The sequence below is a fragment of the Bison bison genome, unplaced genomic scaffold (genome assembly GCF_000754665.1).
Source record: "Bison bison bison isolate TAMUID 2011002044 unplaced genomic scaffold, Bison_UMD1.0 scf7180017864163, whole genome shotgun sequence".
In the NCBI taxonomy this organism is placed as follows: Eukaryota; Metazoa; Chordata; class Mammalia; order Artiodactyla; family Bovidae; genus Bison; species Bison bison.
In genome coordinates this window covers 10,957,687-10,976,397 of record NW_011494735.1, presented here as the reverse complement: position 1 = coordinate 10,976,397, position 18,711 = coordinate 10,957,687, and the positions used below count along the sequence as shown (strand labels likewise).

The 18,711-nt window shown below is 38.6% G+C and overlaps 1 protein-coding gene across 1 annotated transcript in view; it reads right to left on the bottom strand.

Moving 5' to 3' along the window:
- The window catches only part of FAM19A2 (family with sequence similarity 19 (chemokine (C-C motif)-like), member A2), a 518,652-nt gene extending 501,512 nt beyond the window's left edge, over positions 1-17,140 (bottom strand). Inside the window, exon 1 of the mRNA XM_010841633.1 lies at positions 17,038-17,140. The gene's annotated coding sequence lies outside the window, so the exon portion shown is untranslated. The remainder of the gene's footprint in view (positions 1-17,037) is intronic.
- Between the last annotated feature and the right edge of the window lie 1,571 nt (positions 17,141-18,711).

The following is an 18,711-nucleotide window of genomic DNA, read 5'->3' as shown; positions in this document are numbered from 1 at the left end:
CAAGCATAAGTCTAATCCATTCAGTTAGTTGACTATTATTAAATATCTACCACATGCCATCTTCCCTGGTGGCTCAAATAGTAAAGCGTCTGCCTACAATGCAGGAGACCCAGATTTGATCTCTGGGTTGGGAAGATCCTCTGGAGAAGGAAATGGCAACCCACTCCAGTAGTCTTGCCTGGAAAATCCCATGGACAGAGGAGAGTGGTAGGCTAGAGTCCATGGGGTCGCAAAGAGTCGGACATGACTGAACAACTTTGCTTCACCACATGCCATGGACTTTGTTCCAGACCAGAGTCTTTGAAACCTGTGTCTTAGTTTCTGATCTAGATTTGAAACAACTTTTAGTTAGATTTAGATATTACTTGGTGACAAAGGAAAACACGGAAGAATTTTGAGAGTAGAGAATGAGTTCAATCTGAGACATCCAGGTAGAGAGGTGTAGTATACAGTTGGATATTTCAATTGAAAAACTCTTGCTTGGAATCTCAGATTTGGAAATCAGTAACACAATGGCACTAGTTAAGTGATGAGAGTAAATAAGATCAAGGAAATATGCATATGTAGATATTCTAAGGACAGAGTACTAGCGAACATCATTATTTCAAGGAAGTCAGACATGACTGAGTGACTAAACAACAACCGAGGAAGAGGAGCCAGCAAAAGAGGTTCTAAAGAAAGACCATAGAATAAAGAAAGGAACCACAAATATTGTTTATTAAGCCTGTGGGGGTGGGGAGGGAAGTTGAGCTGGAGAAGAAGGTAATGGCCATCTAAATCAAATGTCAGAGAAATCAAATAAAACGAAGCCTAAATAAAATCCACTGGGCAAAGAATTTAATTTTTCCCATAAAGAAGTTCAAAGAAAAATAACTTAATAAGAGGTCCATCTAGCATTTGAATGCCTCCAAAATAATGCTCTCCTGGAAGCTGTCCAGCTGCACTTTCATGAGCACCCCAATGTTATAAAATCACCACTTTCTAAAGCTCTTAATCTTCAGACAGCTCTAAATAATTCCAATATTTTTCTCCTTCTGAATCGAAATCTTATTCCTTGTATGTCTATCCATTGATACAACACTATTTTCTAAATATTTGAAGATACAGCCTTACCTTAATGTGCAAATATATTTGTGTCTATATGAATATGCATATATTCATGAATATACATGTATGTGTATTAGCTCTCTCTCCTACTGGATTAAAACTCCAAGAAATAAGGACTCTTTCTGCTTTACTAAGTATCTGCAGCACATAGGATAGTGCCTGACACATAGTAGGTACTTCATGAACAACTGTATCAACATATATTGACAAACAGGGTACGAAACTCTAGAATAAATTATTGAATGAAATTTTAGCATTCTTTTCTCTGTAGATCTTTTTTCCTTAATTGGATCAATGTTCACATAACTTTCTAAATCAGTGTAAGAAAGTAAGATAGATTAGGTGCCCTCTGAAACTCCCTTCCAGAACTTTGACTATTAAAAACTGATGAAGTGTGTCTGCAGTGGAAACATCCCTTCAGGAAATCTGAAAAACTAGGTTTCAGACCTGGATCTGACACTATTTCTGTGCCCTGTAGCACATTTTGGCCACTTCTTCGACCTTGAGACCTCATTTATAAGATGAGACTTTTGGATTCTACATTTCCAAGGCCTTTTCCTGATTTAAAACTATTATATTATGGCAGGGAAGGGGTGGAATCAGGTATAAATGTTATAATAAAATGAGTGAAGAAAAATATTCAAAATGCCTACTGATTGCTCTGATTATATCATTTCTTTGAACTGCACACTTTTCTTTTCTGAAGTTATTGTGTATCTACAATAAGCTCATTTTATACCACATTTTCATTTTGCCATATCCCCAGTCATTTGAAATAAAACTGCCCTGTCATCTTCAACAAAGTGGCTCTTCAAGTTAAAGTACACTCTTGTTTGTTATGATTTTAAATCGTATCTTTCCCAAGAGACCTTTCTCTTACTAACAAAACTTTCTAGCTGGGGCTTTTTATAGTTTTAGAGTATTATCTATAGTGATACTTAAATTATTGATAAATAAGACAAATTATCATCAACTACTAATCCATTCTAGAAGCAAATAATTCAGACTAAGGAAGTATACAAAGAGAATATAAAGCATATATATTCTGAACATATATATACATATATATAATTGCATTGCATGATACTTCTCATTTAAAAAAAAGATTCAATATGTTCTTTTCTAACATTGAGCTTTAAAGACAGATTCCAAAGAAAATATAATGTAGCTATAATACAGTACTCCTCCTTCAATTTTGTCATCATATTATTAAAAACATCCATAACCCTCAAGAATAGGAACCTACTATTCATGTGACCATAGAGTGTCTGCTGCTATATTATTAGGGGGAAAATCCATTTACATATATATTTTCTGTTTTACTCAAAAATGGGATTGTCTGAATTCTTCCAATATAATTAATGTTTCCATGAAGCTTTGTCATTAATCAGAAAATTAGAAGATTGCACTGTTCAATACTCACCAAGCATTTAGCATCTAATTAGTCTTATATTGATGTTCTACAGAGGCAACTGAGTTTGGCAGCCAGGACTGCTGCCTAAGCTATTCCCACTCTACCCTTAAGAAACCCATTTCTTATATAACCAAGAGCCCAAGAGAGATTTTTGTAAGATAAATGTAATAGAATGTTTCAGCCTGAATTTAAATTCCAGAAAAAGACACATTTTAGCTCACATTTGTTTCGAAATTGGAGCTTTTCCTTTTTTGATTCAAAGGAACAAATATTTGAATATATGAATAAATTTTTCATATTTTCTTGAATGCTAGCTCTTTATCTCATTACTTAATGTCTTATCATATGAAATTGGAGGACCATACAAAGCTACATATGGGAAATCTAAGAGAGATTCAAAAAATGCTATGGATGTTATAGTGTAATTTTAATGGTACAATTCTAAACTTAGACAAGACCTACTTATGATGTTTATGCTATGCTATGCTATGTCACTTCAGTCGTGTCCGACTCTGTGTGACCCCACAGACGGTAGCCTACCAGGCTCCCCTGTCCCTGGGATTCTCCAGGCAAGTACACTGGAGTGGGTTGCCATTTCCTTCTCCAATGCATGAAAGTGAAAAGTGAAAGTGAAGTCGCTCAGTCATGTCCGACTCTTAGCGACCCCATGGACCGCAACCTACCAGGCTCCTCCGTCCATGGGATTTTCCAGGCAAGAGTACTGGAGTGGGGTGCCATTGCCTTCTCCGACTTATGATGTTTAGGTAGAAATAATTTGAATCAACAGTGTTTTAACCAGCAGTGTATTAAGCAGAATGGGTCTACTTTTCCAAAAAGTATGACTTAGATGTAATTCTATATGGTTAAAAACTTAGCCCTGAAGGCAGGATGATTCAAGATTCACCTGGTTTTTACAAGCTGGGCAGTCTTCGTCAAGCCACTTACTTACAAAATAGTGATAACAGTAGTACCTTCTTCTGGAATTACTGTGTATATTAGATAATTCATGAAGTGTTTCGTACAGTGCCTGGAATGTTGTAAAAGCCCAAATTTTTAATTTTTAAAATGTCTATAGATCTCCATAAAGAGTAAAGACCACAGGGGGAAAGTCCTTACCCCCTCACATTGTGCTTGTCCATGACATTCCTGAGGTTGCTGCTGCTGCTAAGTCACTTTAGTTGTGTCTAACTCTGTGCGACCCCACAGACGGCAGCCCACCAGGCTCCTCTGTCCCTGGGATTCTCCAGGCAAGAATACTGGAGTGGACTGCCATTTCCTTCTACAATGCATGCATGCATGCTAAGCCGCTTCAGTCATGTCCAACTCTGTGTAACCGCATGGACAGCAAGCAGCCCACCAGGCTGCTGTCCATGGGATTTTCTAGGCAAGAATACTGGAGTGGGTTGCCATTCCCTTCTCCAACAGTCCTGAGGAGTACAGCCTTAAAACACAATGATATCCAGGGGTAGCAGAGGGGAAAATGGAAATAAGGAACTCCAGGCATACTCCCCACTTTTCCTCCACTGCTCTCTCCTTCTGCTACCGTTAGCATCTCTATACAGCAGATCATAACAGGAAAGGTGGACTCCTTAGTTTATGAGGCCAAGTTGTAGCAAGCTGAGCAAAAACCCAGAGAGAGAACAAATAGAAAGGTGACTCTTCTTTATGACATAAAAAAAGAGCTGAGATTCCTTTCTATATTTCATTGTTCCCCAGGGCTCTCTCCTTGGTGTTTTGTTAAACACTCTTCCTGGAGATCACATCTAATTAGGTTTCAACAGCAGCATGTACACCAATGACTCCCAAATCCCCATGTCTAAACTATAATTCTGTCCCAAACACCAGACCCAAATTTACCCCTACTTATTTAGACTTCATCTTGGATATCCCAAGGGCACATCAAACTCAAAATGCTTAAAATTCAACCAACTATCTTCATCTAGATAGACTAGGGTAACTTTGGGGGTCACACTGTGTAACACAGTACTAGTCACCCAAGCAAAGACCTATCCTTGACTCTTTCTCTCCCTCTTTTACACATTTAGTCTCCATGATCAATTGGTTCCATCTCCTACATCTAACCTTTGCCTTTTCTTCCTCCCTTCTTCCAACTTCTTTCTTCAAATTCTTGCCATTTCTCACTTGCTCTCTAGCTGGTCTCCCTGACTTCCTATTCCAAACCCTCATGGAACTTAACCTCTATAGTGCCACCAAAGGATCTTTCTAAATATCAGAGAAGGATGGGTCTCAAGAAGGACCCCAGAACTAATGGCAAAAGACACAAGACTCTTGGTTAAAACATAGAGGAGGTATTACACAGCAAGAAGCATGAACATCACTTTCGAGTCAGTTGCTTTGCCACCAAGTCCCATAGGTACAGTACAAAACAGCCCATATGGACGATGCATACGCACTGCTTTGTGGAAATTAGGAATGTGGGCTTAGGAAATCATTCATAATAAACTACTAGTAGATACGCCCTTTGCCTTTGAGGGAGACATTATTTTTATTAATGCTGGACAGTAAGCAAATCTGCCCTGTGATTCAGAGGGAGACATTATTCCAGGACCATTCACTTTTTAAACACGGTTAAAAAGATATGACTCCGGGAGTTGGTGATGGACAGGGAGGCCTGGCGTGCTGCGATTCATGGGGTCGCAAAGAGTCGGACACGACTGAGCGACTGAACTGAACTGAACAAGATATTACAGAACTATAGGATACCTAGTGTCTTGAGAGACACATAGAGAATTTTCTCCCAACAGTTAGGCTTTGAATTCAAGCCAACTTCTTGGCACTCACTAGTTGTGATTTTTACCAGTCTCCATCAATTTCTTTACCTGAAATTGAGGATAGCAGTTATCCTGATCTCATAGCGACTTTAGATATCAAATAAAATCACATGCATGAAAGTGTTCTATAACAATAAGCAGCATGCAAATGTGGTTATTAGTTATGCCTCTGCAATACACTGTTTATTATGTAGATGAAAAATCTAGAATTTTAGAATAATAAAATTAAAGATCAATTAGTAAAACACTTATTAAATGCCTGAGTATGTTCTAAGGTAGGCTTAGGTGGTACAAGGTAAAGAACAAAACATTTCCAGATCTCAAGAATTTCACAGTCTAGGAAGGACGCGGACAGAGCATGGTCTAAGATAACGTTCAGGGGACAGAACAGAAGCACAGAAGGATGACCTATGGTCATCTTTGACTTACAAAGTTTAGAGGGATCTAAGTAATCATTAAATCCAATCATCTCATTTACATTGGAAAAACTGATGACAAAAATGTTCAGTAACTTTTTTTAGGGTTGCCTATCTAGAGGCAAGGTCAGAACTAGAATCCAGTCTTTTAGTTTGGTTGAAAAACAAAACAAAACACCTTCGTAGAAAGTTCCTATTCCGGGATAGAATTTTTACAAGATCAAGAGGGAAAAATTCATTTGGCACCATACATCTTTCTCTCCTCTGTAGCTTTAGTTTGTTGCCATTTTGCCTCTTTGTTCCAAGAATTATAATGGATGTATTCTTTGTCTAACTTTTCCTTCTCTCTAAGGTCATTTCCTCTTCTTCTTGTATAAAAATTCTAGCTGGAACAAACTTCCATTCTGACCTTTTTTCTTCCCTTTCATTCCATCTGGTCCCTATCTATTACCTTTTCCCCACTATATCCTGTAAAATGCTAACCCTGCCACCTTTTTAATCCCTGATTGCCAGCTATTCAGTCTGCTTCCTGCTTTCATTTCACTCCAGTCTGCCATAGCATCCACTCCGTGAACCTAAAGCAGATTTCACAAAATACAAAGTGAAATATTAGCCCCAAACCCTGAGTTTAAAGACTAGATGTAATCAGCTGCAAGGAAAGATACCAGACAAAGATGACTATAACTTAAATAGCCTTCCTAGATATATAACAGAAACTCTGCTCCAAGGAAAAATTCACCAGTATACATTAAGCTTGACTTTAATTCTACTTATTGATTTTTAAAATCTTTCAGTACTATACAGTACTTAAATTTTTCATTAACCTCATATTTGAGATTGAGTTGGGGAAGAAGCATAGATCTATCTTTTTCAATATGTTCCACAATGGCCCTAGTTCAATAGCCTTAGATCTTAATTATAAAGTATGTTTTTGAACAATACCAAGAAAAATCAGATCTAGTCAGTGTAAAGCCTGTCCTTTGACTCACATTAAAAAGTTCCAAAAATATGTTTTATATTTCAAAGACTGAAGACATTATGTCTAAGGGCTTTGAGCACCTTTTGAAGCATATAGGGATGCTAAATATATACAATTTAATGCAATCTTTTACAATGAAAACAACACAATCCAACTTTAAGTTTTTAATGAACTAATCAGTTGACTGTTTTGGTTTTTATGATACACATGAGTTTCCTTCATATTCACTTACAGTCAAAGAATTTTAATTTTGTGAAATCATCTACGGTGGCAAGCATTTAAAAGCTCTGTTTAACCCAGAAGAACTAAAATAAAATCAATACTTGAACGCATACTATCTGTACAAAATAGCATTTAAAATTAGAACACCAGTAATTTTCAATATCACTGAAACCAAGAACAATGATATCACAGTCAATAGTGTTTCTGAAGGCGAAAGAGTGAAGGAAATCTGGCTCATGATAAATTATGAAAATGGTAATTACGTGGATAAGAATAAATGGCTTTAAATTCCCTAATGAATGATGAGTCAAGTCACTGACAAGAGCAATCAAAATATATTCCATATGTGATTAACAACACTTAAATTTGACATTGACAAATATTATTTAATTTATACAACCGCAGAATCATAAGCACACGTAGTCTCTAAACCTCCAGGTTACAATAAATTGTAGAAAGAATGGAATATCGGTCAGCATGCTCATTTTGTTTTTTGTCTTTGATGTTTTGACTAGAATGCATTTATTTTTTTAATGCCAATATACCTTTCAGGTTAGAGATGGAAATTCCAAGTCAAAATAAACCCTCTTTCTCTCACACACACAGCCACACTGAACACAATTAGAATAAATGACAGTTCATATAATACTTCCTCACACATTGAAGCAACATACAAAAAGACATTCTATCAACATGAGCTATTGATCGTTTTCCTGTTAAATGTATTAAGTACCTGTTAGATGCCAGACACTGTGCTAAGTACCAGGAATTAATAGAAACATGTTTATGGTTCTGCCTCACAGAGCTTACAGTCTAACAGATTCAGTAAAATCAATTCACATCATTACTCAGCTATGAGCAAAGCTATTCAATGTAATAGAAACTTCTAAAGCACTTAAAAGAAATTGAGTAAGATTTAATAGCATTACTATTACAAACTATTTTAATCATTCAGCATGCAAGAAAACAAACTGCTTCCCTCTGACATGTCTAAATCTAATCTCAGATTGAAATTAACATACCAAGAAGAAAACCTGAGAATTTCCAGGACATTGATAAAACTGGCAACAGAATTTTTTTTTAACTGGGCTTGTAACATGAGATCTAGGTCATCTCTCAGTTGAATCGAGTTACACATTTGAGATACAACACCTCTGGCATTAGTAAAACTGGTTTAGAAAAAAAATATTAATTATAAAAAAGTCAAATACCCTACATAATAAGTTATTATGCCTTCAATGTTAAAGAAATCACTTTTTTTTGAAAGCTATTTAGGATTGATTAGCAGAGCAAAAAAGAAAAGGAGAGAGATTCACTTTATTGTAATTAGCCTCTAATTAAAATAAATTTAAATTTAAAAAAGTTATAAGCACAATAAACACACAAGGAAAACGATCTTTTTCCAACTCCATCCTCCCACATATTCCAAATAACTACTTAAATTGAACAAAAATCCAGACATTGTGGCCAAAATTGTGACATTTAAACCTTAAAGAAAGAAGTTACTGTTGAAATTACAAAAATTATTTGAGGAGCTAAAACTGACTTGACTAAATCTGTGTTTAAGATAGTGCCTTACTTATAAAATAAACTTATTTCTTCAAACTGTAGGAAATAAATGAAATTTTCATTAATATGTGAAGAAAAGGCAATTTCTGACATGTTCTGGGGGAAAATATGTTCTCTAAATAGAAGAATAGAAAACTAAGCATAACACTTATGAATTCTATGCGCAAATTAAAGAACCTTTGAGACAAGTGTTTGAGGTCAGTGGCCAAGTTCAGGCTGCTTACTACAAGGAGAAGCCTGTCGGAGAAGTAATAGTAGGAGCCTTTCTGCTTGCATGGAGTGAAATTCAGGTGAGGAAACTCTCTAAAACCTTGCAACTCCAGTGCCAGCAGCATTAGCTCCACCCAGGAGCTTATCAGAAATGCAATATCTCCAGGCCCCACTGCAGAACCTGCATTTTAGCAAAATTTCCCCAGATGATTAGTGTACATTTCCAACTTTAAGAAGCACTGATCTAAAGGAAATGGTTTTACAGAACTATAGAGCTATTCCAGATATCTGGCATACACTTAAACTTCTGTATTCCCAGCACATTGCTTAAACCCTCCAAAGTACCACCAATATCAAGATGATTTCAGCATCAACGGTACAATGAGTCAGTAAGAAGAAAACTAAAACCAGGGGTGAGATTGAACCTCTCATTATGATCAGTCAGCTCTTCCAGCTAACCCTTTTGCTGTCAACCACCTTGGCTCCAGATGCAATTGGGGTTGGAGGATTGTGGCTACAGACGACAGAAGGGCAGGCATACACATATCTCCCTCGCTAGCTGTCTTCACATATCCCTCTCAAGAATGACACAATCATGGCCCTTGGCCTACATACAGCCTGCAGATATGTCTGTTGGCCCACCCAGTATTTCAAATTTGAATAGCATCATTTATAAATCTAAAACTTTCACATTAAAAATTCTACACTTCTAAGTCCTCTTCTACAATTCGGAAAATCTAGCAACACCAGGCCCACATTCTGGCATGGCAACAAATGGAGCCAAGGCTCAGTTCTCCCATTCTGAATGTTGGCCAGAATGTCTACCATTCCCCCCAATCTCCCCAACACTGTAGCTGAGACTGTCTGTTGCCATGGCCAGCTTCATTAATTCACATTCCCAGCCAGACTCCTATGCACATTTGAATTTGCAACCCCTTTACGAGTCTCTAGGGAGCATCACGTCACTGATCAAGTCATTCAGCCTATCTGAATTTATTTCTTTCATGTACATAAAACAGGAAAAGGAGCCATTGTTTGTGTTACACTGGTTTAAAAATCCATCTTTTGAGCTAGAATCAACCCACTTAACTACATATTACCTCACCTTAAATATATACTGTGATATTATTCTTCACAACTCATTCCAACTCAGATATTTTAACTATTTCTTTTTGGAACTATTCTCCAGTTATAAACAAGAATAGTAAAAGCAGCTATAACACAAATACATTGTTGAACCATTCCTCCAGATTCATTTCAAAACGTCAAGTATTATACTAAAATGGTAAATTCTGTAGCTTTGTTTACTGAAATACCCCCAAGCACCTAATGAGTATTCAAGACATTGAATAGATCTGTGGACTTTCCCAAGGAGTATAAATTGTCAAAAGTTCACATGCAGATTTTTGAATGAAGGTGTTTAATTATCAACAGGTATATGAAGATTATTCATTTGTTAACCTAGTTCTGTTTGGGTTAATCAACCAAATCATTTTCATTCGGTGACTCTGAAAACCAGCAGTAGAGAAGAGACACGTAATTCCAACAAACCAAAGACTCAAGGCCTGTTACAACTTGTTCCACAACAAAAAAGCATCATGCAAATCAGGAAAAATGGATAAACAGAATAAGAGTCTGATTCGATTTTGTGTCCCTTCATCTATAGTCTTTAGTTGTCATCATAATCATCATTAACATCATCACCATCCCAATCATATAAAACTGAACTTTGACAAACTGCTTACTGAAAAGCATTTATGGAACATTTACTGGTGTTCCAGAAACTTTCTATGCTAGCCATCTCTTGACTTTCTAAATAAAGGCATGTACTGCAACATTATTACATTTCCCACACCATGAAGCTTAATAGGTCAGGACACAGCAAAAAAATACACTTTTAATTATCTTGAAAACTTAAATGAAAAAAATATATTGCTGAGAAACTGAGGCACAGAGAAGTAAAGTGATTTTCTTGTGGTTATGTGGTTATTTATTGGTAGAGCTACAAAAGAATTTCCAGAGCTCTCACCACAGTACCACATGGGTTTTATAAAAATCATTTTCAAAATTTATTTGCTAACCAAAATGCAAGCCAATGAATTTTAACCCTTCAACAAATAATGTGATGAGCAAATATATCTTCAAATAGCAAAGTCTAAATTTTGACCCAGTTCTGGTGTATTTATACACACACCAACAATCAATCTAAAAGAAGTTTGCAACAAATGCTAAATATGCTTCTTAGCAGGAAACTACTGTGATATAACATTTCAGGACCTAAAGCTAGAGGAAAAAAAAAAAATAGGCTAGAATTTTCCTTGAACTTAAAGCTGCCCAAAATGGGGCCTCTGTTTCCAGAGTCTGAGATGTCAATACCCTTGGCCTTTGGATTGCCTGCCCAAAAGGTAGATGATCTACCTCCTTTCTCCTTATATGCCATGAAAGAAAACTAAAGTTAGAACTGTTTCACTCAATTCAAGCCAACTTTCTGAAGAAAATACAAACCAAAGCAGGACCAGGTCACTGCTGCTGATATGTCTGATGGCCATTCTAAGGAAGAATTTACTGAACTCTTCAGCACCAACAAATTTGAGTATGCCATCCATCATACCCCTACGAAAAGGTAAAACTAAACTAAGAAGGAAGTAGTAACAGTAATTAGGTTTTCTACCTTAAATAATTTGGAACTGTCATAAACTAATATAAATTAAAAAGTATATATGTTGCTTTCCTTAAATGATCTGAACTGACCACTTCTGAATTCTTGACTGATCTGAGCAGTCCCAAACTGGCTATATCAATGCACAAAGCTCTATTATTTGAGTAGATGTTAAGTTCTAGGGATTTAAAGGGCTTGTTATCTTGAAGAACATATTCTAACAGTCTCAGTGTTCTATTACTAGACTGAGATTTTGTTATTACTATTCCTATGACCACATAACCCTTTTGTAGTTGCCCGTCTTTGCTTACTCCAATCTATAAAGTCAAAAAACATGAAGCCAGGATAATGCCGACTAGAACAAATAACACACCTTGCTTTTCTCATCTAGATGGCCTTTATCGTAACAGAGCAGGAAAGAACAAGCATATGTTTTCTCTAATATTTAAGTACAATTCTTTTGCGGATCTCCAAGAATGTTGAGAGTGAAAACTCAGTCAGAGCCAAATAAAACCAAAGCACGGTTTTTACACAAAAATAATTTTCAATGATCAGTTTTTTGCACCAGAAATAATCTGTCTTCTCATAGCCCAGGTGATTCTCCTCAAAAATTTTAACTTTAAAGCACATATAGGCTTTTCAAAAAATCTTCCGTCACAGTGCCTACCATGGATATCTTCATGAATTCACTTATAAAGAGCTGTATAATCTGCTAGCTCTATAATCTGTTCTGTATTATTAAACTCAACAGAAAGCTCCATATGCAGCAACAGGAGGCCATAGCCAATTAACACTGCAAATAGTAAGGCTTAGAATCTTTGCGTGACCTTTAAAGGTCAACACAGTTGCCCATTCACATGCATGCAATTATACAGTGACTAGTTCATAGCAGGGAAAAAACTCAAAAATATTTAGTAAAACAAACCTTGCATTCATCAAAAGCTACTTTGCACTCTCCAGGCTCTATATGAAGACTTATAGCTCAAGAAGATAAAAGAGCAAAGGAGACTTGTTGGGCTGATTGTCCCCGTTTTGTCAAAGTACTAAATTCAGCCTACCACTATAATTGCTAAGCAGGCAGCATTATCACATTATCCAATCTCTCTCTATATAAAAAGTTTCCAAAATCTACTATGTAAAAGGAGAACTATAAATATAAATGTAATTAAATAAGTATGTTTTGGCTATTGCTAGGGGAAAGGGAGATGTAACTTCTCTAACTGGCCATTCAGGGTAAATCATAAAATAATTACAGGTGCTATGGAGTAATTTAGGAGACTAAAGGAAGTGATTAAAAGGACTTTATCAAATAAAAGCATATAAGCTCTGATTCCCTAGTTATATTATATATCCCATATGGATAATTGTGAATAAAATGGAATACTTTCCTCATAGCTTATATATTCATGTCTTACATAAAGCCCAAGTAACCTGAAAGTCTTCTATTTTTTAAATGTTAATAAAAATCAACTGCATAAAATTTTCACTAATTCCAATCACTAAGTGGCCTATACTTATAGTCTAGGGTAAAACCCAACACATACATGTAGTACACACATTGGAAGTAGGTGGGTTCAGGAAATTTAACAAACTTGGAGTGTAATATCAATATGTTTCTGGAAATTTTATAGATACCATTTGAAACCAGAATAGCATTCTCTCATGTAATGCACAGTTTGTGTTTTGACTGCAGAGGTACATATTCAATAAAGAGAATATAGATATAGTCACTGTTTAAAATGTGTTGAGATTGCCAGTCATGGTGTCAATAAACACATTCCAAAAAGCCCTTACATAGAGGACAAAACTGATGTTTTTTGCATTTGTAGCCTAATGAATAAAAATATCTCCAAAAGAGAGAACTGAAGAGAAAAAATACTGCCTGCAACAGTGGCTCAAAGATTAAAGCTCAATTATAAGCAACCTTGTTAAATGACAGCTACAGTTGCACTGTAGGTCAAATCATGTAAAAGAGTGAAATATTAGGTACCTTTAAAATGTAGACCTTTTTTTAAAGGCCTTCTCTCCCCTTCAATACATTAAATGCAGATGTGTGTATGCATGTACATACATTAACATATAGAAGTCGAGATTAGAGTCATAGCGCCAGAAAAAAAGTATTTAAATTCCGTTTTTCTTCACATTCCAATTACGTCTAACCATTCCTCTTAAAATTTCTGTCAAGAATGAGGAGAAGACAAAAATTGTTAGCTGGATTTCATTGACGGCACTGACTCATTGTGCCAAATGAACAGAATCAGACTCTCTAAAAATTACCAGTGGTCAATGACAACTTAAAAACCAAAACCAACTCCTAGGCTGCTGTTTGCTGGGCCTGACTTTCCCTCTCCCTTATTTCAGACTGCATTCTAAACCTAAAGTAAGACTGTTCTCTAAAAAGACTCATTGTGAGAATACATTCCTCTTTCAGTGGTACAGTTCCATGTGCTCCAAGTAGTTCAAAATAAATCAAAGAATTTTCAAACAAAATGGCAAATTCACCGTATTACCTGGCATTAAAATCAATGGTTCATAAACAATATATATTTCATGGAACACTGTGCAGGTATGTGGACCAGATATGAGGTTGATGCAGCTGGTTTGGCCTTCATATCTAGAAACAGTCTGTGTTAATGCATTTCTTTCTCTTTGCTTTGATGGAGCCCTACAAATAACAGGTTGATGAACTGCATTTGTAAATGTCAGGTATAGATCAAAGGGGACTACATTAGATGCTTATTTTACTTCAACTTATGGTTTTTCACCTAGAAAACAAAACTGCATTGCACAGTCAAGTTCCTTATTTTTACTTGAATCTTCAACGAACAAAACAGTCGCAGAATAATGTGACTTAATGAGGCATCCCTAATAAAATACTGGAGAAGTAAAAGCAGGGGCACTGAACTGTTTGTACTCTGGTTGTTTCATCGTCTCAAATATATTAGAAATAAACTGATGACACTTTAGAACATTCTTAGTTTGGGACATGCACTAGAGAAGCAAACGCCCATCAGTTTGCTACCACAGCCAAACTTAGGCAGAATCTGACAGTACCTTTTATCAGAGCTCATGATTCAAAAAAAAAAAGCCTGGAAAATGCTAGAGAAGCACATATTAGCCTATCTATATAGGATAATCCATAACTTGCAATTAGTGATAAATCAACCCTAAAATGCACTTTCAACATTTCAATACTCAAGAACACTTGGTAAAAGAATCAAAATTAAAATACTATATTGAAGATATAGAATCCAGGACCACTAAAACTTCGATACTATACAAAATAACTTCCATAAAACCTATCACCGCCTAAGTTTCATCACTTCATAAATTTTTAAAAAGGAAAAGTGGCCATGTCTAAAAACAGATCTTTTTACAGCTGTGTTATGACATTTTATAACTTGGTATTTAGTAAATACTATAATGCAGTCTTCAAGAAATATGTACCTTTCTTCACATAGATCCATGGGATGTCAATGAATCTTCACTCTCCAATCTGTCACTTAAAATAGCTAATACTTTGCAGCTTCAAAATCACATTAACTCAGTAACCTTAGGTTCCTTTTTAACACAACTTGTAGCACTATAGGTGTTTGCTTTTATGCCAAGTTTTTTGGTTCTTCCTTAAGAGACGTACGTCATAGCACTATGTATAAATATGTAAGTTCAAGCACCCTAAACTATAAAACTATGCTAAAGGCAAGAATCAAGATTCCAGTCTCAAAAAAAAAAAACTAACTTGAAAAAAGCAACATACTAAAACTGTGTTATGCCTCTTAAAAGTATCTAAGTATCTAAGAAGTCAGTTGGCAGTGTAACACTGTTCTCATAGTATTATATCTATAAATAATGTAACCCAATTTTTTTCATTGGAAGTTAAGAAAATGAAAATAAAATAAACTCCAGTGTGGTTAGTAATGGCCTTTCAATGGCTACTGATAACTTTAAAAATTAGGATTCTACAAAGGTCAATATGCAAACAACTGACCCAGGAGGTGATCCAAAACAGGACAAAGTAGGGATAGAGAAGATTAAATGTGTCCGGTCATTTTTAATAATCTTAGATGTGAGATTTGAAACTGTAAAAGATTCACCAGTCTGAGAGTACATGTGCAAACACTGGAAGGCTGGAATAAATACAGATAATCTTAATGCTTGGTTTTTAAAGGGTTTAGAAGTGCTTTCGGTCTCCTCTGCTAGTTATTGCCATTTAGCACTTTACACAGAAATCTTAAATTAATTACTCATTTGTCTTAACTTACACTGCCTAATAGATCAGTTTTAAAGTGTTAATTGATAACAGTCTGAATGCTGATGTCTCAAACAATCTAGCTGGGGAAGACAGGAATCAGATAATTATCATGCAGTCAATAATCATTAAAATTCATCCTGTCATGAGTAAAAGACCCTTATGCACTGGCTGCTTTGGGGTTACTTTACAGAGCAAAGGTTGCATACAGGTTTGGCTTTGTTTTTTCAAGAACAGAGCTTGCAAAATTCAAGACGGTATTTAACACTCTCAAAAAGATTATTTTCTGTCTTATGGCCACAAGCCCAACTCACCCAGCACCAGGTGAAGAGTGGCTAGCTAGTTACTGTAGTGACTACACCTGTGATTCCACATGCTTCAGGCAATTGTTTAACATTTGCTCAGGAAGTGGAATACTGACTCACTGACTCGGAAAGCTTCGCATCATTCAGGGGCTCTCCAGCACCGACAGTTCGTCCTCTTTTATGTGGAGACTAGATAGCTCAGCCTGCAGTTCTAGGGGAAAGAGGGCGATGGCCTCAAACTTTCCTTTGCAAAGGCAGTTTTTGGAAATAACAGGTTTCCCACTGACAGTGGCCTAAAAGAAAACACTTCTTGGTGGAATCTGGCCTTCTGGAATAGAAGAGGGAAGGGCCAGGCAAGCAGTGGGTCAGAAAAACCGTGTAGTATTAGCAAGATTGTGGGGACATCCATCCGGAAACAAATGAAAAACCGTCAGTTTCTCGAAGCTGTGTTTTGTTTTGTTTTCTGAACGCTATTCCTAAAACGATCCTTGTCCTAAACCTCTCCCGTAGTATCCTTTACTAGATCTTTATCTCAGTAGTAAAGCGTCTGCTACCAAATCTAAGTAAAGCCTTTACGGAGGGAGACACGGCGCCAGAACTTATCCAGATGATTCTTTATGAAAACAGTCAGAGGTGGAGAAAGCAATCGCCTCATTGAAACACCCACCTTCTGCAGACAGGCCCGAGAAATAATCAGAAGTAGACAGAAAGTGGGGATTTCAGAAAGAGGACCTGAAACGCTATTGATGTCAGGGTCCCTTATACGCGACCCCCAGCTTCTTATTAGGAGTCCAAAATGATTACCAACCGAGATTGGTTAGGTAGAGGGATAGAATTAACACCCACTTCAGTCCTCGGCCGGGTGGCTCTCTGTGTTAGGAGAAATGGGGCAGAGAAGAGAGAGAAGAGAGGAAGGGCAAGGCTCTTGGAACCTCCTTCGCTTGCTCTGACCCCCTCGGCGTTCCTCTACTCCCGCCCCTACCCCGGCCTCCCAATTAGCATCTGCTATCACCCCCTCGCTGTCCCCCGGCGAGCTCCCAACAGCCCCCGACCCCCAGGTCCTCCGGCTGCCGCGCGAGTCCCCAGCGCCGGCGGGAGGCGCGGCCGGCACCTACCTGCAGCCCGGCTTCCTGGTGGCGGCAACACCTAGCGATGCTCCTGCAGCTTCCGCGGACCCGCGCCAGCCTTATCGCTCTCGCATCGCTTCCAAGATGCCAATCCGCCGTTACCGTTCTGGGGCATAGGGAAACGAAGTCTGGAGGTGTGTGCTAGTGGAGGGCGTGTGAGTGTGGCCCCGAGCGTGCGTGTGTGTATGTGTGCGCGCGCGCGTGTGTTTCCTCCTCCGATAGCAAAGAGGGTTCAGGAATCTCTTGACATCCAAACTGGAATCCCCTTAAAGTGGATGGAAGGTGACGTGTCTTTCCTCCTCTCGTTTTTCACGAGTCAAAGTAATCAAAAGATTTGTGGGCTAGGGGAGAAGCCAAAGTCCCCAGCCCTCGCCAGCGCCCGCGGTCGCCCGCTGTCCTCGCCGGTGCGCGCGGTGCGCTCAGCTCCTCACACTGCGAGAATCAAGGCGGTCTCGCAGCAATCGCCGCTCTTATCCATCTCTGATTTGTTTGCTTTTAAAACGCCGAGTAACGACTTTTCTTCCTCCCGCTGCACGTCGTCTCACACAGATACACACGCACACATCCTCAGTTCACTCTCTCCCGCCCTCCCGTTTGCTCTCTGGGGAAAGGCAATTGGACGGAACGGTTCACCTTCAGGAAAGCAGCCTCCGCCGCGTATTTCTCCAGTTCCCTGGCTCGCAGGTCCCGGGTCTCCGACGTGCGAGAGTGACTGGGGAGGTTCGGGATAGGATGGAGAAGAGGCTCCGAGCTCGCTGTCCTCCGCCCTCAAGACGCTGGAGTTGCCCAGTGCAGGCAGGCGCTTGTGTTCCGGCTTTTAGCAGATAGGTCTCAGCTGATGCCGGTTCCGAGACTTGGCGCCAAGTCCACTTAACAGCAACTCATAGCCAGCTGCAGCCCCTCAATCCCGCCTCGAAGTGCTGCGGGCAGAACCCCACGCAGCCCAGCCGCTGCTCCTCTAGGCATCATGGGCTGGATGGAGGGGAAATCGCCGCTGTCCCCCTGTCCCCAGTACGCTGGCACCGTCACCACCGAGAAGGTGCGAGCTCCAACATCTAACACCAGCCAGCAGGTGCTGTCTGTGTCAGTTCGCTAAAGAACGGGAGAGATGAGGCGGGGGAGAAGGCGGAGGAAACAATTCAGATCCCCAGAATAAAAAGAAGCGGTTTAGTAACCGAAACCTCCTCTCCGCCTCGCACCCTAGGTGCTGCACTGTCAAAAACACACTAGTGGGTACCTTTTAGAAAGTCACCGTAGAGGACAGAATCCCCCGTTCCACCCAGACCCCTTATTCCACCCAGCCTGGAAGTCCAGGGAGTTCGGAATGACTGGCTTCCCTGTGTGGTGCAAGGAGAACGCAGGTGCAAGGAGAAAACAGGTGCCAACACTCCAGGTTGAGTTAAGCTAGAAAATACAAGGGCAGGACCAGGCGGCGTCGCCTCCCTCGATCTCTCTTCCCAATAGCCACCTCTGTTCAGCAGCCGCACCTGCTTCTGAGAGCAAACTGCGGTCTTGAAGAAAAAGAGGCAATAAAAGATGAGAGGGCAGATGTAAAAGCTGGACTATGTCTCCCTCTAGAGGGAGATCCGGGTTAGTACGCTTTACAGGCTGGGACTTCAACTTTTCCACAAAGGAAGAGTATCTGGCTTCAGAGAGTTTTTT